The 25297-nt window shown below is 47.3% G+C and overlaps 1 protein-coding gene across 1 annotated transcript in view; it reads left to right on the forward strand.

Moving 5' to 3' along the window:
• Nucleotides 1-7013: 7013 nt before the first annotated feature.
• Nucleotides 7014-25297, forward strand: part of LOC135916495 (uncharacterized) — a 75539-nt gene continuing 57255 nt past the window's right edge. Inside the window, exons 1-3 of the mRNA XM_065449882.2 lie at nucleotides 7014-7194; nucleotides 10034-10057; nucleotides 21187-21204. The gene's annotated coding sequence lies outside the window, so the exon portion shown is untranslated. The remainder of the gene's footprint in view (nucleotides 7195-10033; nucleotides 10058-21186; nucleotides 21205-25297) is intronic.

The raw sequence follows: 25297 nt of genomic DNA on the forward strand, positions 1-25297 counted from the left end.
CTATACATTTTCGATTTTCTCCCGCTCAAATTTATGCACTGCTGCCGAACTGCTTCTTAAACATTCTAGACTTTACAAGCGTGAAATAGTGTCATAGTCCAGAAGCCTCATGTCAAAAAAAGCTGTGGACGAATTGCGCGCTGAGATAATTGATGAACTGAGAGAGATAAAAAAAAGTCTAGATGATCTAAAAGAACTGAAACAGGAAATTAAGGACTTAGGAGCATTGAAAGAAATAATCGATGCCATTGTAACAGAAAACAAGGTACTTAAAGGGCAAAATGCTAAGCTGACGCGGAAACTAGAGGAGTTTGAAACGTACCAGCGTTCCAACAACCTGGAAATCAAGGGTGTTCCTGTTGATGCTGAGCCAATAGCTATTATAAAGAAGATTGGCGAACTTGTTGCAGAGGATGTGCAAGATTCCGACATTGATGCATGCCATAAGCTACCGACAGCGAAACACAATGAACAAAACATAATTGTTCGATTCGTGCGCCGTTTCAAAAGGAACAGTTTTCTTGCTAAATCGCGAAAGGAAAAAATTAATGCCAGAATGCTTGGCTTTGATGAGGATCGTCCTGTATTCATCAATGAGCATTTGACGAGACAAGGTAAACAATTACTAAGTGCTGCGAAACAAAGGAAGAATGAGGTTGGTTGGAAATATGTCTGGACCACTGGAGGGAAAGTAATGGCAAGGCGCAATGAAACATCTCCTGTTCTGCATATTTTCAGCACTGAAGATATCAGCAAGATGATAACCTAATATTCAGCTTTATTTCGTCAAATTAATTCTTATTGATTTAAGTCCAGATATGGCTTCAGTCGATAAATCTTTATATCATGATTACCTTTCATTTGCAAATATATCTGCGGGTTCGCAAAAACATATTTCAATCTTTCATTTAAACGTCCAAAGCATAAAAAATAAACAAGATAAAATTGAAGAATTGTTTCAACACACCAACACTAATCCCGATGTTCTTCTTTTTACTGAAACGTGGATATCTGATAAGGACTACCCGACACAGTTCGAAAACTACAGGCATCACACACTAAACCGTACCTACGCCGGAGGTTGTGGTCTAGCAGCATATGTACGAAATGATCTAAACTTGGAGAAAATAGCTGATTTCTCCCTAATTAATCGCAACGTTGAATGCCTCACTATTCGTCTGCAAGCAGGAACATTTTCAGTAGTGTACAGACCACCCTGTGGGGACAAAAAAGAATTCTTTTCCTTTGTGGATAACCTGCTAGCTTATCTCAGCGGCACCGGCCAAATGTTTGCCATACTAGGTGATACGAACATAGATATGATGGCTGAAAATACAATAACACGAGAATATAATCAGTTGCTTTACTCTAACGCATGCTCGAATATTATAACCTCGCCAACACGAGTTACAGCACACAGTCAAACCTTATTAGATGTCTGTATCACTAATGTACATGATTCCACTGTGACTGCTGGTGTCATGTCCTCTGATATAAGCGATCATCTTCCCATTTTTTGTTTTCTGCCTTGTTCGCAGAAATACAAGCATAATGCGCCTGTATATTCCTACCGTGTCATAAGATACAACGACACTAGCCTATTTTCGCTCTCTTATTCGGGAAAAAAACTGGGAATCTGAACTAACTGAAAGTGACCCAAATAAGGCATACAATTCATTTTTCGATAAACTAATCACTTGCTACGACATAGCCTTCCCGCAACATAGTGCTACAAAACGACCCCAAAAAATTAGAAAGCCGTGGATAGATGTAGTGCTTTTTACAAAAATAAAAAACAAAAATAAAATGTACCATACATTCCTTAGAACTAGAGACATGAATTAATTAGCCAAATTTAAGGAGTACCGTAACCAAGTAAATTCAGAATTAAAAAAGGCAAAAGAAAAATATTATGAGAAGGTGTTCTCGCGCATATATACGAATCCAAGAAAAGTTTGGATGGACATTAAGAAAATATCTGGAGGAAAGGCTAGCCCTCAAGACCTACAAATAGCGTCGGTTAACGGCACTCTTTCGGGTGAAGAAGCCGTCTCTATCCTAAACACTCACTTTGTTCAATGCTGCAGCAACATTTCTGCAGCAGATCCAGAAGAGATAGGGCATAGTGTGAAACCGTCTCTGCAAAACTCTTTAATGCTATTTCCGGTGACACCAACCGAAGTAGAGAGAGTGATAAAAACTTTAAGTCAAACAGTGCTGCAGGTTTCTACGGTATCATGGCATCTCCTATAAAGTATGTGTCTGACATCATCTCTAATGTATTAGCTCATATTATTAATAAAATGTTTGAGTCCGGAATTTTTCCTAGCAAACTTAAAATAGCCAGAGTCTGCCCGGTTCATAAAGGCGGTGCTGATCATAGTGTAAACAACTTCCAACCCATATCTATACTACCTCTTTTTTCAAAACTTTTTGAAACTGTTCTAAACACTCGACTAGAAGGTTTCCTAAGGAAATATTCTATTATTAGTACGGCGCAATACGGATTTCAAAAAAATAAATCATGTGAGGATGCGCTCTTAAATATAAAACATCAAATACTGCAAAATATAGAAAACCGTTTATACACGGTAGGCTTATTCCTGGACCTACGTAAGGCTTTTGACAGCGTAAATCATGGTATACTTCTGTGCAAACTTTATGACTACGGTATACGTGGTACAGCATTAGAGTTAATGAGAAGCTACTTAACGGATCGTTATCAGTTTGTTTCATATAATCAGGCCACTTCCTCACTTCTCAAAATACAGAATGGCGTGCCACAGGGATCCATACTTGGTCCTATATTATTTAATCTATATATCAATGACCTTCCTAACATTTCTTCCTCACCTAATATCATCATGTACGCAGACGATACTAATCTTTTCTTTGCAAATTCTTCCTTGCAATGCATACAAAAAGAAATAAATGATTATTTAAATTTATTATCTGAATGGCTGTACATAAACAAACTACAATTGAATGTCAATAAAACCAAATATATAATATTTAGACCGATAAACAAGCCAATGCCTGTTAATATAACTGTTCTATTTCAAACAAAGAGGCTAGAACAAGTAACAACGCAAAAGTGTTTGGGGGTATGGTTCCAAGAAAACCTCTCCTGGGATAATCATGTCAATAAGCTTTGCAATGATCTTAGCAAAGTAGTAGGCTGTATGTATAAAATAGGTGATTTAATTCCTTTATGGCTAAAGAAATCAATATACTTCGCCCTTTTTTTCTCGAAGCTATCTTATTGTGTCTTGATCTGGGGAACAACTACAACAAAAAACTATGATAAGTTATTAGGCTTGCAAAAACGAGTAGTCCGAATTTTTGAAAACTACCATGGTAGACCACGTGACTTACCCACACACAATCTCTTCGACAAACATTTAATGATCCGAGCAAATCAAGTATTTTATTATAGATTACTCTTACATATAAAAAAACACAAGCTCCATGTTGTCAGCATACCCACTTCTTTTCGATACCCATTACGTTATCAAATCAAGAAAATACCATTCACGCGTACTAACTACGGACTTCAGGATATAAGATATCAAATACCTAGGCTACTAAACATTGTTAAGCAAAAAATTGATTTCTGTGCGCCTAATTTTAAGCAATATATAAAAAACCTACTCATACACTATCAAATTAATTACACATAAATTGCTCTCACACAAATTTTTTTTAATAATGCACTATATATGTATTGCTTAACCTGCGCGGTAAATGTGATTGCACAAACAAAAAACTGTAGCATAAATGTCTTTTACACATAGTCATTGTATAATGTACACATTATCTTGTTTACTTGTCTTTTGTACATCGTACTTGCTTGTTTTCCTGTTATATTTGCTTTTTTTGTTTGTACATCGTATCATCATGTAACCCGAACGCACTTAGGAGCAAGAGCCCCTGTCAGGCCGTATGGCCTTTAGCTCTTGTTTCCTCTTTCTTTATGTAATGAAGAAAGGAAATAAACTTCAAACTTCAAACTTCAAACTCCAGACCCACACACTCCCCTCCCCTGTCACCCTATCCCAATACCGTCCCTCTTTCCCCACCCCCGCCTGCGCCCTCTGTCCCGAACCGTTCGCATCCGCCATTCACATCCTCTCGCTTCGCCCGGTGGACCCTCCCCCGCGGGGCCTGGAGCACCTGACTTCGTGGGAGGACTGGGAGACCGTGCTCCGCTCTGAGGACCCGGCAACGCTGACCATCGCGACCAGCCGGGCTGCCAGTGTTATGGACCTACGGAACATGAACACTTAAGTGAAGTACGGTCGTGCGGGGGCCCAGGGGCCTACGTGCCCCGAACACCTTTGTTTGATTAATGTTTTTAACAACAACAATAATCACATAATTTATCGAGAATGCTACAAGTTGCTTGCGCGCCTCTATGCTAATAACCTGGATGCACATAAGTTATGCTTAGCGAAAAGAAATGTGCAAATACGTTCCATTCACCACTTACTCATTGGAACCTATAGAGTACGACATTAGGAATAATAGCTGTGTAGTGAGTACATTGGTTTGAAAGTAAGATTACAGTAAGTGGATAGAGAGTGGACAGGTTACAAAGTATGCGGAACGTTTTTACAAATGTGTTGATTTACAAATGTGGATTTTTAATGCTTGTTTTTAACCTGAAGGGCGTGCGGCTCAGCTTGCGTGGCTGCTGAATAAAATCTGCGGCTTATATGAGTTCTTATACATATTTGCTTTTTTGCATCTACAAACGAATACCAGGAAGGCAGCTACTCAGGGGCCGCTTTCCACCAGTGCCGAGTCTCCAAGGCTCCGCTGAACTTGTCAATAAACAATTTCCGCCTGAAGCATTTGGTATTGTCGTATGTTATAGAAGTTCGAGTAAGAAATTGCCCAAGGGAAGAGAACGAATGGCTACAGGCAGCAAATTACAATTTTCGAATGTTATAGGGAAAACTATACTCCAACGCATCAGTATGTGATCAACAGGGTACAATATTAGGCGGTTAATACCTTTTAGATGAACGTACCGCGAAATTTATGTATGTACTAGGAAAACTTGTGTGAATTAAGGTGTGCACTTTAGGAATTCTATGTAGTGACGAGCGCTTTAAGTGGCTCACACTCACAATTGCGCTGAAAAAGAAACGCGCCGTCCGCTCCAATGGCACCAAAGCTACCATCATCAGCAGTGGCTCATACCTCTCGTAATGCAGAGGATACAAGCACTCAGCAAAGTGAAGCGTACAGTTATTACATTCATCTGAATCACGCATACCACGTGCAGAAACGCGACGTCTCGTCGAGTGGTACAAAAAAAAAACACGTGACCTTCTCAATGGCTCATCCCTCCGTAAGCAAGCAAAAAAGCAAGCAAAGCTCGTAAAGCAGTGGCAACATGCGCTCATCAAAGTGCAGCGAGCGGTACATACATTCATTGAAATCACCCGTGCAACACACAGAACAGCATGCATGTCAAACCCCTGCTCAGAGGATGCAACCTAAAGTCCAAGAGAAACGCCGTCGGAGCGAGTCTGACCTCGCTGTACGAGCGCGTGAACTAGCAGCTTGAGCGTCTAAAACGACATTTAGTAAAGCAATGAAGGGGGCTAGTTGGTGAACATTCATGGTTATATTGCGCTCAGTTTTACACAGACGATATTAAGGAAGGACAGGACTTGGACGGACGTTGCGCTACCTCCGTCCACGTCCTGTCCTTCCTTAATACCGTCTGTGTAAAACCGAGCGCAATATAACCACGTCTAAAACGAGCCGAAGCAGCCGTTCAATTTTGAATATATGAGACCCGCCGGGAGCAGTGAGACGCACAACGATAAAGGTATAACGTTAAGATAAAGGATTACTTCTCTGTAACTGCACAATTATTGTTGTTGGCCAATTATTAGTAAAGGTAATGAATTATATTTTTGCTATCGGAGACTGTACTTGCAAACGGTTACTTTTTTTTGTTTAACTTGTAGAAGTCTGCTGCCAACGCTTCCTAGGAAGTTATCTAACGTCCGTTGCTCGAACATATAAGCTGGGCAAACATGCAAAATGTGTTCCAGCGTCTCCGGCGTCTTAGAATTGAAGCACCGTAGCGAAAAACACCATACGAGAAAGGAGAGAAAGCCACGCGTGAAATAGCTTTCATGATTCTCCGCATCCCCGTATGCACGGGTGATATTTACATTAACAAATTTCACCTCGCTCATTCACTTCTCTGTGTCTGTTTTAAAACGAAGTTGAAGCCATCGGTTTCTTTACTCTTTTTTTTCTTTTTACTCACGGCGATTCTCCTTCCCCAGGAACAATGCGTCAGAAAATCCTCGGTGCCAGCTTGGCCTGCACTTCCTGAAGAGTCTATTCGAAGATCCGCATACTGGCCGGGCAGCACGCATAGGAAAGCATGCAATGCCATCGAAAAAAAAAAGCGGAACGAGTTGAGTGCGGAGAAGCACGGAAGGAAAGACAGCTACAGTGTCGTGTGTCTTTCTTTTTGTACCTTCGTCTTCCGGGCTGTGCTCGTCTTGTCATGGATCCTCAAGACGACCGAGTTTCTACCCTTGTTAGCCCCAGGAAAATTCATTTGGTCACGCCATCTGACTACACCAGTTAACGTTAGTGTTCGCTTATTTGTTTCGTTTCCTGTACTAGCTGGAATTCTTTCTTTCTCTTTTGATACAAAAGCAGATATTGTATCATCGGCGTCCTGTTTTTTTTTGAGCTCTAACTGACTATTCGAGGAAGAGCAAGCACCTCGATGGTTCGAATTAATGTTTTCTCTCTCTCTCTCTCTTGTTGTTTACGCTACTCAGTCAGTCACCAATCCCCCTTAGTTGGTATGCTCCAGCACCATGCTTTCAGGTCATCATCATCATCATCATCATCATCATCATCATCATCATCATCATCATCATCATCACACAGTGTTGCAAATAAAGAAGAGCGGGCCTCGAGCACGAGCACGAGCCACGGGCGCTGCTCGCTCAGTTCTGAACGTGCAGCGCGTTCCAGAAACGAAGGCTCCCAGACCCCAGTACGAGGCCGTTTCTGTGCTCACCGGTTCCGCCTTTTCTGCGAAGTCTCACCCCGTCTCCAGCCACCCACGGCCTTCCCCTTCCTCCTGAGACACCTCGTTCCTTGGCCACTGCAACACTGGAACCATGGAGTCTACTGTGGGTGCAAAGGGTAAGAGAAATTCTACTTTCTTATTTCCGGGCCCTTAACTTCAGCCTAAATGTAAGTTTTATGAAGGCATAGTGGAGGCGAAGAACTAGGAGCGGGCGTCAGGGATTAACGCCGAGCAAGGTGTGCCCAAAACCTCATCAGGTAGCGGGAAGTGTTAGCACAGCGCTTCTGTCTTACCATTATCGGCACCGGCTGCCAGGACTGCTCATGCACAGAGCTTGCCGGGCTTGGATAAGCTTACTGGACGGCAGCAGTCGGGAGCGTAATTGCTTAACGGTATTGCAGTGTCCAGGATGACCGCTTCGATTTTCATTCGCCCGCGCTACTTGCTCTTCGTCGCCTCAGCAAGCACTAAAGGACAAAATTCAGCCATCGTTTGTGGACTAACCTCACGCTGAGGACTAAGTATAAGCGCCGTTTTAACGCTAACATTCTGATGGGTATTTCGGTTTGACGATGCTAGGCCTAGGTGAAGGCATGGGGGCGGAAAAGTGGGTCTGTTGTTGTCTAGCAGATGAGGCCACAACATTAGTGTGGAGGAATCTCTCAGACAAACTGACATTTTCTAGCCTCACCCTTTTCCCTGCCGGCAACGACTTCCTTTATGCGAGTTGGTCATGACACCAACGGTAGCCGCCCGGTAAACTTTCTGGAGCCGAGTAAACCCTGCGCATGCGCAGTAGGGTCAACACGGTACCTATGGCCGTAACGCTATGCTCTCAAGTATCTTACACTGCCGCACTCAAGGGAGCTCGCTCACAAACCTGCGGCTGGAACATTCTTACAGATCCAGACGAATACGATAAATATACATTGTTGGCGACAGAGATACTGTGACAACGACTGAAGTAGGAAAAGGACTCGCGCTGAACTTTTAACTAATCTTGTTCGATAAAAAAAGTTACCATGTATAAACCAATAAAAAATGGGTGGGTGAAAATTAGCAGGCCATCGTCATAGCGAATGCGCAACTAACGTCGAGGTTAAGCTGTACTACGCCAGCACTAGCGGCATGCTTAAATTTTTTTTTGTCAGTGAGAGTGATAAACGCTAACCTAACCCGCAAGTGAGCTTTCATTCCAATATGGAAGGGTTCAATGACGTTACACAGGCAAGCTGCTGACTATGATGGGGTAAAATGGTCGCGTCCCAAAAAGCCTGTGAGGTCATGGAAGGCTTTCATAATCGAAGGAAAAGAGACAAGTGTTTTTCAAATTCGTCGCTCTCATCGGTAAGGAACTTCAATATGTCCCGAGCACTCGCAGATTACCACGAGATTAACTTTTTCACGCAGTGGCGATCATGATCCCTGCCTTATTTTCATTTACGCATTCTTCATTTCACTATATTGGTGGATTAGACTGGTCTATATTGGTCTAAGTTGCGTTTATCACAGGTCGCTTTAGATTAACCAGCCCTGCGACAAAGCGCTCGTACTGGCCGGTCGACCAGAGACGGATTTCACCGGAACTCCGACGACACGGTGGTGTCACTTCCGGATTGGTCGGCAGGCTAGGCTGTTTTCAGATGAAGGCATAAGGGAAAACGCGATCTGAGGTTGTCCTCGGCAGGAGGTGGTCATTTCGGGAGTCGACCAACGTTTGTGCGCAGACACGAGTAAAAGCGGGTGCGAGAGAGAAAATCTGGGGGCTTTTGCTCCTTCATTATCTGGGTTTGCGAAGGTACTACAGAGAAGAAGGTTCTTTGCTCGTATAGTCTGCGTTGATGCGCGACTTCTCCATGCTCATGCACTGGCTGCCGGCGCGGTGAACCAGGATTAGCAGTGGGCACTGACTCCCCATTTGGTGATCGCTGTGTCTAAAGGTAAGTTGGGCGTACGCGAATCCCAGAAGCTAAAGATACTAAAGGTACGTCGGACAAGTTTTCTGGCGCCTTGCGGCGCACTACCTTCAAAAGACCATCACTGATTTTCCGAGTGTAGCAGTAGGGGCCGTAGTAGAAACAGGGTCAGCTATCCTGGAACACTATCTTCGCTCTGTCCGGCGTACCTTTAGCTTCTGGGCTTCGAGTACGTCTGACGTACCTATAGACGCAGCGATCACTAAATGGGGCGTCAGTAACCACTGCGTCTCCTGGTTCACCGCGCCGGCAGCCAGCGTCGGAGCCTAAACTCGCGCTTGGACATGGCCAGTGCGCGACCTCACTCCGCAATTCCGTCACGCCTACGGACAAACGCATACAAAAGGCGCAAGGAAACTACTCCACCGTAGCACCTATGCAAAGTCGGATATTCAAGAAGCGAAAGCCCCCACATTTTCTCTCTCGCACCCGCTTTTACTGGCCACTCCGCACTAACGTCGCGTGATTTTTGAAATGACCATCTCGTCCGGGTTGAGTTCGCTGGCCCAAGCCGTGCGTGTTTTGGGCGGCAGTTTTGAAAAAGAAAATACCCACTATGCACTCATTGAGCCTTCGACAAACCACCGAGAGAGCAGGATCGAGTGCCGAAACGTTCCCGATATCCCAATCCCAACGCGCGCACGACGTCGCGATCACGTGCACCTCCGGCAAAACGAAATCGAAGCTGGTTGGCGGATAGCTATTGCAGTGAATTATCTAGCGTGCTCTGAAGCCAGCCAGTACTTTCTCTGGGTGTTCCGGGTCCAGCATCACCACTTAAACAAAAAATTAAGACGCAATACATGTGTCATTACTCCTGTCATATCAACGAGGAGGGCGTTAGGACAATGCTGCATCGGCAGCTCTACAATGTGCCGCTAACCTGAAACTATAACTGTGCAGTGGCTGCGAAACATTGATACACGTGACTTAGTTATAGCGATAGCCTTCTCACGTCCCCGTATGCTTTTCCTTTCAGAGTCAGCTGGAAGGGACATGTCGAGTAAGTTTCCGCCGATAATTGGCAACTTCGTGCCCTTTACAATACCGTTTTTCTTATTCCAATGTTTAAGTAATTTTGTGAAGGCCAAAGACTGTGAAGGTAGCAACAATTTCCTGAAATCATCATGACGAATTTATAATTATGCAACTTATGCGAAAAGAGTACGTAAAGTACGTTTCACAGAGCTACCTGTTCGAAGGCCCATTGTGCCTCGAATCTTGCATATACCGTTTGTATATGTCCTTCATTTTAGGTTTATTATAATTTTAATGAAATAATCATCTCCTCTCTTGCGTTTGTGTTGCGCAATCATTTTCAAGAATCTATGGAACACCAGCGTTAGAACTTCTTAACAATCAACAAACTACGTTTGTCAATTTCTCCATATTTCCTTTGTTGTTATTAATATTTTATTATGCTCGAATGTTCCTGAAGAACAGGTTGATAGACAGCCTTATGTAATCGCCTCGGGCAGCTAATGCGTAAGCAGGTTGTTATATGGAACTTTGTGTACACAAACCCTTAAAATCATAACCGTCAAAGACATAGACGACTAAACTGTGCTAGACAGGACTGGTGCCCGTCTCCGTAGCATAATTCAGCATTGGCTGTTTTATAGCGTATGCTGCTATGGGCTCATTCCAATAGATGTTTCGGCTGGCGATGGTGTCCGGTATCCGGTAATGAGAACAATAGAGACTTTTAGCTTGTACGCTATTCCGGTAAACGGGAGCGGTTTGGGCGGATTACCGGATGGAACGGGAGCGCCCGGAGCGGTGAAGCCGCCTGGTGTTGCAGAGCTCAACCAGACAAACGCAGAGCTAAAACTGCAGTAACTCACCATATCCTGCTTCGCTACTCGTGCAAATTTTTGGCAGCGGCGTAATTGTGAACACGATTGCACCACTGTCGAAATTTACGCCAGCAGCTAAGCAGAATATAGTAATTAGCTCTGTGTTTGTGTTGTTGAGCTTTGTGCCACCAGCTGGCGCCACCCATCTCGCCGCTCAAGTTCGCGCTCCCGCTAAACCGGCAAATCGCCCGGGCTTGCCCGAATACCGGTCACGCTAAATGTCTCTAAAAACATACCCGGTTCCCGCCGGGGTTGGACCCGGTCCCGCTGCATGGGAGTGAGCAGCTCTACCACTCAGCCCCGCCAGCGCTTGTTAAAATACTGCGGAAAAATGCCCTATAAGGACATCCTAGCCCGCGAGGAGAGACGCGATGCCGTGTGTATGCCACGTGGCGTCGATGCGTGCACATTTTACATTGCAGTTGCATATTATTACGCCAGGCAGAATGCCAGGTAGCTGATGCGCAGGTACTGGTATAAAGCAGGTAAAGAAGCTTTGCGGAAGAAAAAAGAAGTTTAAGAAGATGCATACAAGAACGCTAGAATAATGTGTTATGTATCTGATTAAATCAACCTGGCGAGGTGATTGTCACCGTCGCGTTACAAATGGGGTGCAAATAAATCATCGTAACATGCCGCTTGTCTTGCGATGTGAGATGCGCGCCGCGTAGCGCCTATACGTGCTCCCTGTTATTGCAGTTGTATATTGTCACGTGGTGGTGACGTTGAATAACACAGTAGCAATACTGTGAACAAGAAAACTTTTATTGGGCGAACCTGTGCCCACAAAACAGGCTACACTTAAAGCACAACGATAGCGGCGAACACGCTCGGCGATCGTCGAAGAATCTGATCTGCGCGCCAAGCGCGTCGGCTTTTATACAGCAGTCGTCGAATGTTCCAGACTAATCGTTCGGACCCGCGTGCCTTCCACAAAGTTCTACACCATTCTCGTTACGCGATGAAATCATGTAACACAAGGTTCGGCGACAACAGACAGCCAGGTAGAAGCATCGATAACTTTCCAGAAACGTCGGATGCGTCCCTCGCTGTGCGATTACAGTTGTTAAGCGGCGAAACGTGGTCACCCGATAAAGATAAGTATACGTGTCAATACCCCCCTCCTAAAAAGCATCGTCCCGATGCTACAAATATAAGAGAGCGAAACACAAAAGGACACCTATTAAACATAAGTTACAAAACAACGAAAAGCACCAAGTCCAAAGGTCAGTTACGCGAAGCCTCAAAGTTCATTAACGCTGGTAGTAGGGCTTGGGTCGCACAACGTGGACTATTTCAGGTCGTGAGCGGCGCCGCTGTGACAGCGAAATGCCGTCTGGCACGACCTCATAGTCGAGCGCGCCAATACGTCGGATGATCTTGTACGGTCCGAAATAGCGACGCAATAGCTTCTCGCTCAGTCCTCGTCGACGTATCGGGGTCCATACCCAAACACGGTCGCCGGGCTTGTGCTCGACGAAGCGTCGTCGGAGGTTGTAGTGTCGGCTGTCGGTCCTCTGCTGGTTGTTGATCCGCAGGCGGGCGAGCTGTCGGGCTTCTTCGGCGCGCTGGAGATAGGTAGCGACGTCAACGTTCTCCTCGTCAGTGACGTGCGGCAGCATGGCGTCGAGCGTCGTCGTCGGGTTCCTGCCGTAAACCAGCTTAAACGGCGTGATCTGTGTTGTTTCTTGCACCGCCGTGTTGTAAGCGAATGTTACGTACGGCAGGACGGCATCCCACGTCTTGTGTTCGATGTCCACGTACATCGCTAGCATGTCGGCGAGGGTCTTATTCAGCCGCTCCGTAAGACCATTCGTCTGTGGATGGTAGGCCGTTGTCCTCCTGTGCCTAGTTTGACTGTATTTCAGTATGGCTTGGGTGAGCTCCGCTGTAAAAGCCGTTCCTTTGTCGGTGATGAGAACTTCTGGGGCACCATGTCGCAGCAGGATGTTTTCAACAAAGAATTTCGCCACTTCGGCCACGCTACCTTTCGGCAGTGCTTTAGTTTCAGCGAAGCGGGTGAGGTAGTCCGTCGTGTCAGGATTGGGGGCTCAATCCCTTCGTCCGTGGTCCTTTGCCAAGATTGGAGTACGGCATGAATTCGAAGGTAGCTGGCCCATGCCGTCGTCCAACTTATTTACGCTGAGATCGTTGATGAAGTGAAGAACTGCTTCTCATCGAGAACGAGGAAAAAGGGGTTTATTTACAGAAATTAACTCAGTCTAACATGACTGCTTGAGAAAAAGAGTAACAGTCCAACATGACTGCATGAGAGAAGTGAACCAGTCTAACATGACTGCTCAAGAGAAGTGCGTCCAACAATCGCACAACCACAGTTTTTATACACTCGATCCGCTGGTCTTACGACGCGGCGGCTGTTCGTTTACACATCACCAACTCGCAGCTGCTCTGAAGACCAGTTTACAGACACAAAGGCACACACATTCCGAAGCCCAAGCGACGGCGTTGAAGGTGGTGCCGTTCCAGAAAATCGACGTTGTCGATCGCGCGTCGCTCATTGTTCCGAGCCACTCCAAACCGTGAGAAGCACAAAAATAAGTCTTCTCGCGGTAGCTTCTCCAGGCGTGTCAAATCAGCCCCGCGTTGAGGAACTCTGGAATCATTGTCCACACACCGAATTCGTCCCGTCACCATGTCGAAGGGGCTGGAGGAAGGCGGCGGGTTCCAGCGCAAAGGTCGCTTCTTTGAACGCCTCGCAGCTGCAGCACGGAGAGGTGGAGGTGCGCGTCTTGCACCCCTTGACGTAATCGGGTGGCAAGGTGGCAGTCTTGTTGTGCAACCCGCCGTTCTTTACAGTCGCCACGACGATCCACTTATTTCCGGTTGTTGACGTCGGAAAGGGTCCCAGCAAGTCCATCCCGATCTGCTGGAATGGTCTGCAAGGAGGCTCGATTGGCTGTAGTAATCCGACTGGCCTTGTCGGCGGTGTCTTGCGTCGCTGACAGTCTCGGCATGTTCTGACATAACGGGTGACGTCGGCGTTCAGGCGCGGCCAATAATGCTTTTCTTGTATCCTCGATAGTGTCCGGGAAAATCCGACGTGTCCAGCGGTCGGATCGTCATGTAGGGCATGCAATACTTCAGGAGGAAGTCCTGACGGGACGACAAGAAGGTAGTTGGCGCGGACTGGTGAAAAGTTCTTCTTCACGAGTAGATTGTTTTGAAGCGTGAAAGAAGATAATCCGCAAAGTCGAAAGTTGGGCTAGTTGGTGAGTGATCATCGTACCTTGCTGGTGAAGCAGTGCACTGACACGGACACAGATAAGACAAACAGAAAAAGACGACACTCGCTGCAATAAGGGACCGCATGGTCCCTTATTATCGAGTGTTAGGCATTGTATAACGGAAGACAACGACGAGATGGAATTTGTCAGCAAATGTGGCGTATCAGTTAATACTTTTCTTGAATTATTAACATTTTACCTTGAGTCCACCTTTGTAATGTGGAATTATATTATGTACAGACAAAAGTCCGGTATATGTATAGGTTCAAAAGTAGCTCCGGTACTAAGCAAAATTTTTGTAGGTAGCATAGACAAAGCGATACATGCAAACCTTAATGACCTATCGGTGAAAGTGTCCGCTTTGTGGACGATTTTTTGGTTATAGTCGAACATGGTGTTTTGGACGTAAGAGTGTATGAAGTCTTGAATGTGTTCAAAGACAACAGCCAAGGACTGGCTTTCACTTTCGAGTTGCCGAAGAATGGCAAGCTACAGTTTTTAGATTTGGCATTAACTTACGCACAGGACCACGTTTGCTGGTCATACAATCCACGATCACAAAAAACCTCGCTTAGCTATAATTCGGGACACTCTAAAATTGTAAAAAGTGGCATAGCTTTCTCATGTCTGAGGGCGGCCTTAACCAAGTCTTGTCCGTGAAAAATAAGAGAAACTTTCAGCCAACAAGTTATCAGACTAAAGAATGCAGGTTATGAAAAACATCTACTCTGTACATCAGCTTATAAGTTGATTCGTTATGTGCGCAATGACTATCAGAAAGAGCGAAACAGACAAGAAATTGAAAGCAAAAAAATTGTGTCACTACCATATGCACACAAAATTGCGCATAACTTAAAAAACGTAGGTGGCAGATATGGTCTACGAGTAGTTTTTTCAGCGCCTAACAAACTCGGAAAAATATCTGCCGCACTGGATCGTAGAGTTTCAACTAAAGTAAAAGTAAATGGTCGTAAGTGCACAGTCAAGCATAAAGAAAAACTTGTTGAGTGCAGGTCATGTGTAGTTTACTGTTTGCCGATATCATGTGGAAAAGTATACATCGGCCAAACGGGTCGGTGTGTAAACACGATACTTTCGGAGCACAAAAGGTCATTGGGGGGAAACATTCATTCCCACATTAAGGGGCACTGCTCACAACATGGGTGCTGGCCGCTTTACAATGACACCACAGTTCTATCACACCATAAGGATCAGCTAACCAGAGAAATAATCGAAGCCTTTCAAATTCACAAGAGGGGAGAGGGTTGTATCAGTCAGACACCTGTACATCTAAGCAATGGTGAGGTTACCTTTTTGGAAGTACACTAAAAAAAGAAGAAATAAACTGTTTATAAAAAATGGTCGTTAGGGTTGCTACTTAGGATGGGATTGCACACCATGATAGATAGGTGCCATATCTTCGACGCCCGAGTATGCGCGGGAAAATGACTGTTAAAAGATGCCTGTGATCTTGCCTTGATTTTTTTTTGACGCCTGAGGGTGCGCGGGTATATAAATATGAAGTATGTGTTCTGAAATAAAATAGTTGCGAGTGCAGCGAGTGTCGTCTTTTTCTGTTTGTCTTCTCTGTGTCCGTGTCAGTGCGCTGCTTCACCAGGAAGGTACAAAGATAATCCGCGCTTAAATGCCCTGGGGACAACGTCGGTGTGCCCTTCCAAATATTCCACGAGGCCTTTTAGCTCCGGGTCTGCCCGTTGCTGTTCAGCGAAGTCTTCCGCGCTTATCATTCCAAGGAAGGCGTCGTCATCTTCGTCATCTTGCGGCGGCGGGTCAATGGGGGCGCGTGATAGGCAATCGGCATCGGAGTGTTTTCGTCCGGACTTGTAGGTTACAGTGATGTCGGATTCTTGTAGTCTGAGGCTCCACCGCGCCAGTCGTCCTGAAGGATCCTTTATACTCGCTAGCCAACACAACGCGTGATGGTTACTGACGACTTTGAATGGCCTGCCATAAAGATAAGGGCGCAATTTAGCTGTAGCCCAAACGATGGCGAGGCATTCCTTTTCGGTCGTAGAATAATTGCCTTCCGCTTTTGACAGCGACCGGCTAGCGTAAGATATCACCTGTTCGACTCCATTTTTCCTCTGGACTAGAACGGCACCGAGGCCTAGGCTACTGGCGTCAGCGTGGATTTCTGTATCGGCGTACTCGTTGAAGTGCGCAAGTAGCGGCGGCGATTGCATGCATCGTTTGAGTTCTTCAAATGCGTCGGCCTGCGGCGTATCCCACTTGAACTCAACATCACGTTTAGTTAGACGTGTCAACGGCTCGGCGATGCGTGAAAAGTCCTTGACGAAGCGCCTGTAATAGGCACACACGCCAAGGAATCTACGCACTGCCTTCTTGTCCGTGGGCTGCGGGAACATTGCGATGGCAGGTGTTTTCTGGGGGTCGGGGCGTACTCCGGATTTACTGATGACGTGGCCAAGGAACAGAAGCTCATCGTAAGCGAAGCGGCATTTTTCTGGCTTCAGAGTGAGCCCTGATGACTTGATGGCTTCTAGTACTGTGGCAAGCCGCCTAAGGTGATCGTCGAAATTTCCGGCGAATACAACGACGTCATTCAAGTAAACGAGACAGGTCTGCCATTTCAATCTCGCTAAAACCGTGTCCATCACGCGCTGGAACGTTGCAGGCGCCGAGCACAGTCCAAATGGCATAACCTTGAACTCGTAGAGGCCATCTGGGGTGATGAAGGCGGTCTTTTCGCGATCTCTTTCGTCGACTTCTATTTGCCAATAGCCAGACTTGAGGTCAATAGACGAGAAGTACTTAGCGTTGCAGAGCCGATCCAATGCGTCGTCTTTCCGTGGGAGGGGGTATACATCCTTCTTCGTGATCTTGTTCAGACGACGATAATCGACGCAGAAACGTAGGGTTCCGTCCTTTTTCTTCACCAGGACAACAGGGGATGCCCACGGGCTTTTCGATGGCTGGATGATGCCGTCGCGCAGCATTTCGTCGACATGTTCTCTTATAGCTTCGAGTTCTCGCGGGGAAACTCGGTAAGGGCTTTGGCGGAGTGGTCGAGCGTACTCCTCGGTGATTATGCGATGCTTGGTGACTGGTGTTTGCCGAATCCTCGATGACGTCGAAAAGCAGCCTTTGTATCGTCGGAGCAGACTTCTGAGCTGCTGTTGCTTAATTACTGGGAGACTTGGAATAATGTCGTAGTCTGGTTCGGGAACCATGGTCGTCGGGGTAGATGCGGCGGAATCCGAGAGGAAAACGCATTACTGGTTTCCAGAATTTCCTCGATGTACGCGATCGTCGTGCCCTTGTTGATGTGCTTGAACTCCTTGCTGAAGTTTGTCAGCAACACTTCAGTTTTCCCTCCGTGCAGTCGAGCGATCCCTCTTGCGACGCAAATTTCACGGTCTAGCAGTAGACGTTGGTCGCCTTCGAAGACACCTTCTACGTCAGCGGGTATTTCGGTGCCGACCGAAATAACAATGCTGGAGCGAGGCGGGAGGCTCACTTGATCATCGAGCACACTCAAGGCGTGGTGACTACGAGGGCTCTCCGGCGGTATTGCTTTATCTTCCGACAGCGTTATTGACTTCGACTTCAGGTCGATGATTGCGCCGTGTTGGTTCAGGAAGTCCATACCGAGAATGACGTCTCGTGAACACTGTTGGAGGTTAACGAAGGTGGTAGGGTAAGTCCGGTCATGAATGGTTATTCTTGCCGTGCAGATTCCAGTCGGCGTAATCAGGTGTCCTCCAGCGGTGCGAATTTGAGGGCCTTCCCATGCAGTCTTAACCTTCAACTGGGCGGCGATGTGTCCACTCAGGACGGAGTAATCAGCCCCTGTGTCCACTAAGGCGGTGACAGCGTGGCCATCGAGAGGCACATCGAGGTCGGTGGTTCTTTGTCTGGCGTTACAGTTAGGTCTCGGCGTCGGATCACGGCTGCGTCGTTTTGAACTGAAGTTGGAACGTGGCGTCGTCAAGCCGTCTTTCGTCGGTGTAGTCTTGGCTTGCTGACTTCGTCCGGACGGCGGCGTGTTTGTCATTAGGTCGTCGAGATGGTTTCTTCGTCGTCTTCGTCGGCGGCGGAGGATCTTCGTCAGTTCGACGAACAGCAACCGCACCTCCATCGGTTGCTGCCTTTAGTTTTCCGGATATGGGCTCGCAGAGCAGCCCCGGGCTGGGCCGGTGTATGGTCGGCGCTGCGGCGACAGGGAGCGGCCTGGTGACGGCGAACGCGACGGCCGTCGAGGGCTCCTCTGAGTAGCGGCGAGGTAATCGGCGATGTCACGTGGGCGCTCGCCAAGCTGTGGACGCGGCGCATTCACGGCGAACCCTCTCAGTCCCAAGTTGCGGTATGGGCATCGGCGATACACATGGCCGGCTTCTCCGCAGTGATAGCAGAGCGGGCGGGGGTCGGGGGCTCGCCAAATGTCTGTTTTCCTTGGGTAGCTGCGCTGGGCGACGGGTGGGCGTGCTGGCGCCGGCGGCAGTGGTCGAAGGAATTGCGGCGTTGCAGGGCCCTGGCGCGGTCGTGCAGGGGGACCTTGACGGCGGGCGACGGCGGCGTAGGTCATCGCTTCTGGCTGGGGCTGCGATGATTGTGGTTGTAACTCGGGAACTCCAAGCGATCGGTGCACCTCTTCTTTAACGATGTCGGCGATCGAGGCCACTTGAGGCTGCGACGAAGGCAAGACCTTGCGCAGTTCTTCGCGCACTATGGCCCTGATGGTCTCGCGTAGATCGTCCGTGGCCAGTGATTGAATTCCTGCGTAGTGGGTAGAGCTTGTATGGCGGTTGAATTGCCGGTTCCGCATTTCGAGTGTCTTCTCGATGCTGGTGGCCTCGCGAAGGAACTCTTCTACGGTCTTCGGTGGGCTTCATATCATTGCGCCGAAAAGTTCTTCCTTAACACCACGCATGAGTAGGCGGACTTTCTTCTCCTGGGGCATGTCCGGGTCGGCATGGCGGAACAGACGTTTCATTTCGTCCGTGAAGATGGCAACGTTCTCGTTAGGCAGCTGCACTCGGGCGTCCAGCATGGCTTCGGCCCTTTCCTTGCGCACGACGCTCGTAAAGGTGCGCAGGAAGCCGGTACGGAAGAGGTCCCATGTCGTCGACTCCCGGTTCTCAAACCACGTTCTGGCGGCGTCTTCTAGGGCGAAGTATACATGCCGCAACTTGTCGTCGGAGTCCCAGTTGTTGAAAGTCGCGATTCGCTCGTACGTCTCCAGCCAGGATTCTGGGTCTTCAGTTGCTGCTCCATGGAAGGTTGGTGGGTCCCTAGGTTGCTGTAGGATAACGGGGGACACTGGGGCAGCCATTTTGGTTGTCTTGACCACTATCTTTTTTGTCGTTTCAGGCAGAAGTCCGTGCTCTGGGGGCAGTCTTTGCAGTCTGCGGCTAGCACGCTGGTCTTGGACGATGTCGGTTTTTTCCTCGGGCTTCAGGCTTGGATCGCGGCTTTGCGGGGGCGTTCGGTACATGAACGCACAAGCACCTGCACCAGATGTCACGTGGTGGTGACGTTGAATAACACAGTAGCAATACTGTGAACAAGAAAACTTTTATTGGGCGTACCTGTGCCCACAAAACAAACTACACTTATAGCGCAACGATAGCGGCGAACACGCTCGGCGATCGTCGAAGAATCTGATCTGCGGGTCAAGCGCGTCGGCTTTTATACAGCAGTCGTCGAATGTTCCAGATTAATCGTTCGGACCCGCGTGCCTTCCACAAAGTTCTACACCATTGGCGTTACGCGATGAAATCAGATAACACAAAGTTCGGCGACAACAGACAGCCAGGTAGAAGCATCGATAACTTTCCAGAAACGTCGGATGCGTCCCTCGCTGTGCGATTACAGTTGTTAAGCGGCGAAATGTGGTCGCCCGATAAAGATAAGTATACGTGCCAATATTATTAAACGAGGAGGTACCTCAAGTAGCAGTTGAATAGGTAACGGTTCAATGTAGATAAGTAAGTCTTGAGGAAGAAAAAGATTATGGATAGGTATAAATATTGATGTAATAATATACACGAATGGTGTACCTGAATAAATCAAGCCAGCTTGGTGAATGTTTTTCACCATCCAGTTTCTAAGGTGATTCTCTTAAGTCATCATCATCATCATTACCATTGTATCGTGTCATTTGACACGCGATGTGACATGTGCGCCGCGTAGAGTCTATACGTACAAACTTTGCATTCCTGTTCCGTTATATTCCACCACGTGTCCTGACATGTAGCAGTTGCATATAGCAGTTGCATGCTGTGCGTAGCCGGACATTAACTCAAGCAGGCTAGGTGGCTATTTGTCACCAACCCGTTTCAAAGAGGATGCCAATAACATCATTATCATCATCATCAACAGCAGCGTACGGTGTCACAGGTCAAGGGATATGTTATGCCACGTAGTATGCATACCTTTGATTACTCTTCGGCATACTTACGTAATGGCGCAAGGTACGAACCGCTGCTGAAGAGGCGGATCGTAGATCTATGCGCGCGTCTGCAACCAGGCAACATCGGTATCAGCAGATCGCTATGCAAAGAGCAAGACAAGCTGCAGCGCAAGCCGCAGCTTGCCGACGACGCCGGGAGCACAGTTCAGATCCTTCTCGTGAAAACGATGCGAAAAAGACTTCACACCGAAGACCCTGCAGTGCGTGGTGCCAAAAAATGCAGCTCCTAAGGAGCCGCTCCTCCAGCTTACTCTGTGCATAGGCTGCGGGTACTGCGCAGGCGTGTGACTGTATTTGACGTTTCTTCTTTTGAAGGGTTTATGCTGCGTAATTTTATTACCGAAGGATTGGATGTAGGATTTGCTGTTCTGCCAATGGCCATCGCGTGAGTGCATTGACCTCAAAATTTTTGATGCTTCAGTCATCAGCATTTGCAAGCGTGCTTTGGCGACTTCTCTTTAAATGCGGTCGATACCACCAAGGCTCATGCGTTGCAATTCTTGAATCCTTGGTCTTCTCAACCTACCAGTCTTTTTTTCTTACAAGGCCTTTCTTTCTTTTTTTCTCTTACTTCTAGGGAATTCCAGCGTCTCCAGTAAGTAGCCCAAGGCAAATTCCTTGAATGAGAAATACTGCCGCGTATCAACCACCGCAACGCCGAGTACTGCTTTGGTTGACGGAAGCCGCAGATTCAGCTTGGTTGGCTGTCATGGAGGGCGAGTTAACAGCGATACATCTTGAAAATTGATTTTACAGCGAAGACTTTGTTGACATCTCTTGCATAGTGGTGCCTAACCCTGCGCACACATAGGGTTGCCGTGGCCATCGTGAAAGGCAGACGTGCGGGCGAGCAGAAGACGAGGGTGGGAAGTTCGTTGGCCGCACGGGGGCTCTGCTCCTTGCCGTGCCGACCGCTCGTCCGTATTTTTCCACTAATCGTAACAGTCAAAGTGCAGCTGAACAGAATGTGTACATCGAACACATGACCAGTTATGTTTTTAGCACTCATGTCCTACACCGCCGCCGCGAACTCCACGGCACTCGCCTAAGGCCGTGAAGGCGACAGCGGCCACGCGGCCACAAGCTGACCGCATCGTGTAGCCAAATGCTCCAGCGCTTGTAAAGGCAATCTGGCCTTGCTGGATTGACAGCACTCAATTCTGCACCATTGTATGATACATCACGGCAATCCACGCAATTTATTTACGTGTAGTTAACTCTGATGGAGTCGGGAAGGACGTTAATATGGCACCAAGTTCGTAGTTGCTGCAGTCGAGTCGACATCTCGGTGGTGCAAGCCCAAGAACATGCCAAAATATGTATTCTCGATCACTTTGCTTGCACCGATGCCAGCCTGCGTTCGCAGTGTCATTTGATGCATGGGAACACGCTACGTGTAGGACGGAACATCACAGCAAACTTGATGGGACCTGTACCTTTCTTTGCGCGGCTCACAAACTTCCTACACGCGTCCTGCTCCCACCCGTGCTTTTGCCCTTCCCTATGGTGGCGGAAACCCAATGTGTGCACAGGGTTGTCGCCAATAAGGAAGAGGTCTATAGAGGAAACGAGAAGGGGAAGCTGAAAGGCCCAGTTATTTTTTAACCAATACCATACAATGCTGGCGAAAGCACAGGAAAAAAATGAAACAACTGTGTTTATTTCAACTAAGATATAATAAAAAAGGAGAAAAACGAGAGTGGACGAAAGGACGATTTGCCGCCGATGGGAGAAGAACTGACACATTCGGCATTAGGCGTGCGGAGGTCTGCCGGTTCATCTGCGGCTAACCTCACTTGCATGCACCCTCCGAGCAGATCACTTCCATACAGATAGCGCGCCGTATGGCTCGCAAGTGAACCGGCTAAGCTCTTACCTAGACTAACCTAACATACGGTAATCTAACCTAACCGCCGCTAATATAGTCCTGTAAGCTTTATCCGACGGAATATTGGACTACAGCCAGTTTTGTGACTTCGCGGAAGGCTAGCACCGCTTATCAAAGTGTTTGGCAGTGCTCATCCGCGGGACATAGTTCTTTTCAGTGCGTTTGTTCTAAAGCAACAACTCAATCATCGAGGGGTGCCTAATTTCTTCCTTGTGCAAGCAAATCTGTTCTATTCTTTAATGTGGAGGCATACATTTGAACGGTAGGAATTTGACCGGGGACATGAGGAACGCGTCGTTATGGCAATAATTTCGTTGTAGACCAGTCCATTGCAGATTGAGTCGGTCTGCGAAGTATGTGTTACTACTTTTCCCACTATTTCTGTCGGGCAGCGTACGATCTTCGAAGTACCTGTACTATACCGGAATCGATTAATGCTTCCCTGGGCGTGCATACATTTAGGCACTTACCAAATACCTTGCAAATTTCTGTTTCCCTTGTTAGGTAGCGACATCTTCCACCTCCTCCGCCTCCTCCTCATAGTCAGTGTTGTCCGCCATTTTCAGACTATCTCAGTTGGGGCGATTGAGAACGCCTCTTTGTGTCACAGCCGTTTCTCCAGCACAACAGACATTGATAATTGTAAAACACAAAGAGAAATGACAAACAGAAGGAAGCGCATTCAGACGCTGAGTCTGAGGTCTGTTGCCGCTGGCGGTGGTCAGTGGAGTGTACATTTATTGCCCGGTCACACGCAATTGTCGGTGACTCGTGACGCGTTGTATGCCGCACGCCGCTGCTATACTCGTAGTCGCCTGCGATACCTCTACGAAAAGTGGTGTTTCCTGCATGTAGTTTTGCTGCGTCAGTAAGCATTCCTGTTACCGATGCAAGCAGAATGTGTAGATTTTTTATGCACCTAAGCAGACAGCCGGAAACCGAGGCACTGCTTTCTTTGCACATAGTGGGCTGCCCCTACACTTAAGCTAGAAAGTCGAGAAGTGTTAATTTTTCCCACCATCAAAACGATTTCCCCGAGGCGTCAAGAGCAATAGATTTATTGACACTGACGCACTTTGTTCGCTTGGCACTGCCCTTGCTAGTGAACAGCATGCGATCATACTACAATGTACATGCCGGACGGAAAGCTTTAAGCTGCATGTCAAGTGTCGACGAATAGGATTCGTGGGAGGCACTTCAACGTTCTACGATGCATAACTTCGTGATTTTCCGTACAGAGTCCAAGGGCTATAAGATCGCGGCCGCCGCGCCGTCTTCTTAGGTGTGAGGGAAAGCATGCGAGAGTGAGTCGAGAAAGGTGGTGGCTTGGTACGGCGGCCTCTTCTCGCGCGCGCAAGGGCGGGTGCAGGGAGATGTGCGTGGGCTAGGAGGGGGTGGGGTACGAGCATGGAGAGCGCGAGTCTTCGCTCCTACAGCGGCCGCGGCTGCGCACGGTGCATGCGGCTTCGCACCGCCGCGCGCGCCTTATCTTGCAGGTAATATGCTCTGGGTTCGAAGGCTAGGCAACCTCAGACAGCTGATGGCTTCGTGTGTTCTGTGTTATCACACGCCTATAGATTGCGTTGAAGCAGCCGGCAGCATGCTCGCCGCTGCTGCCGCTCTTGCAGCGTTCTTACAGCGAGCGGTCATCGAGTGAGATGTATTCATGTTTGAGTTGTGCGCGCCTGACACCGTGCTTCTTAATTTAGTTAGTAAGAACATCTCTACAGCATTTTATACAGCTTATAAATCTAATAACCCTACTGCGTCCAGCTGGCGAATAATTTGGTATCGCAATCAATGCTTCACCCTTCGGGCGAAACTGTGACTTTATTACTAGTACTAGCGCACAAGTACTAGCAAATTGGCGTGTATAAGTGCTGCATTATGAAAACCCCGCGTTATTACCTATGCACCAGAGTGCATATGGGCGCGTTATTGTTCATAATCTCATTGGTATATGTGATGCAGTGCTATTAGTACGTAAATAGCCCAGCGTTCGTGTAGTGAAACAAATATTTTCTATGTGGCCTTCCCATGATAACGATGGTGTCATATGTATTCCGAGGTATTTGTTTACTGATGTGGCTAAATAGGGACATTATTCATCGTGTAGGAAAGAGTTGGTAATGAGGCTGTGCTTGCGAGTAAATGACATTGATTTTCACTTTGAGGGATATGGTGGCATGTGCCATTTGTTACATGAGTCGTCAACGATATGCAAATCAAGTTGTAGTTGCAAGGAGTCTTCATGCGAGTTAATTGGATTGTAAATGACACAGTCATCTGAAAATAGGCGCAATATTGTAGTAATGTTAACCGGTAGGTAGTTAACATATATCAAAAATAACAAAAGGGATAATCCAGCGCCCTGGCGTACTAATTAACTCCTGAAGTGACGTCCGTTAGTGGCGAGCGACTGTTATTAGCTGAAGTGAATTCCTTGCGTCCATTGAGAAAGTACCCAATCCATGAATGTAGGTACCGTGGTAAGCCAAAGTTTGAAAGTTTACTAAGCAAAAGAGAATGAACTACACAATCAAATGCCTTCGAGGAGTCTAAAAATACGGCGTCTACTTGTATGTAAAGGTCCATGTAATGTAAAAAGTGATCAGTGAACTCGGCGAGTTGACTTTCGCACGATAAACACTTTCTAAAGCCTTGCTGGTTAAGCTAAATGAAAGTGATTCTGGGTCAGTCATTAAACTGGACAATTTTATGTGTTCCAGTAATTTCGACGAAATGCTTGTCATGGAAATCGGGCGGTTACTAACGTTAGTACGGTCGCCTGTTTTGAAAT

Source organism: Dermacentor albipictus, chromosome 9, assembly GCF_038994185.2.
Source record: "Dermacentor albipictus isolate Rhodes 1998 colony chromosome 9, USDA_Dalb.pri_finalv2, whole genome shotgun sequence".
NCBI lineage: Eukaryota > Metazoa > Arthropoda > Arachnida > Ixodida > Ixodidae > Dermacentor > Dermacentor albipictus.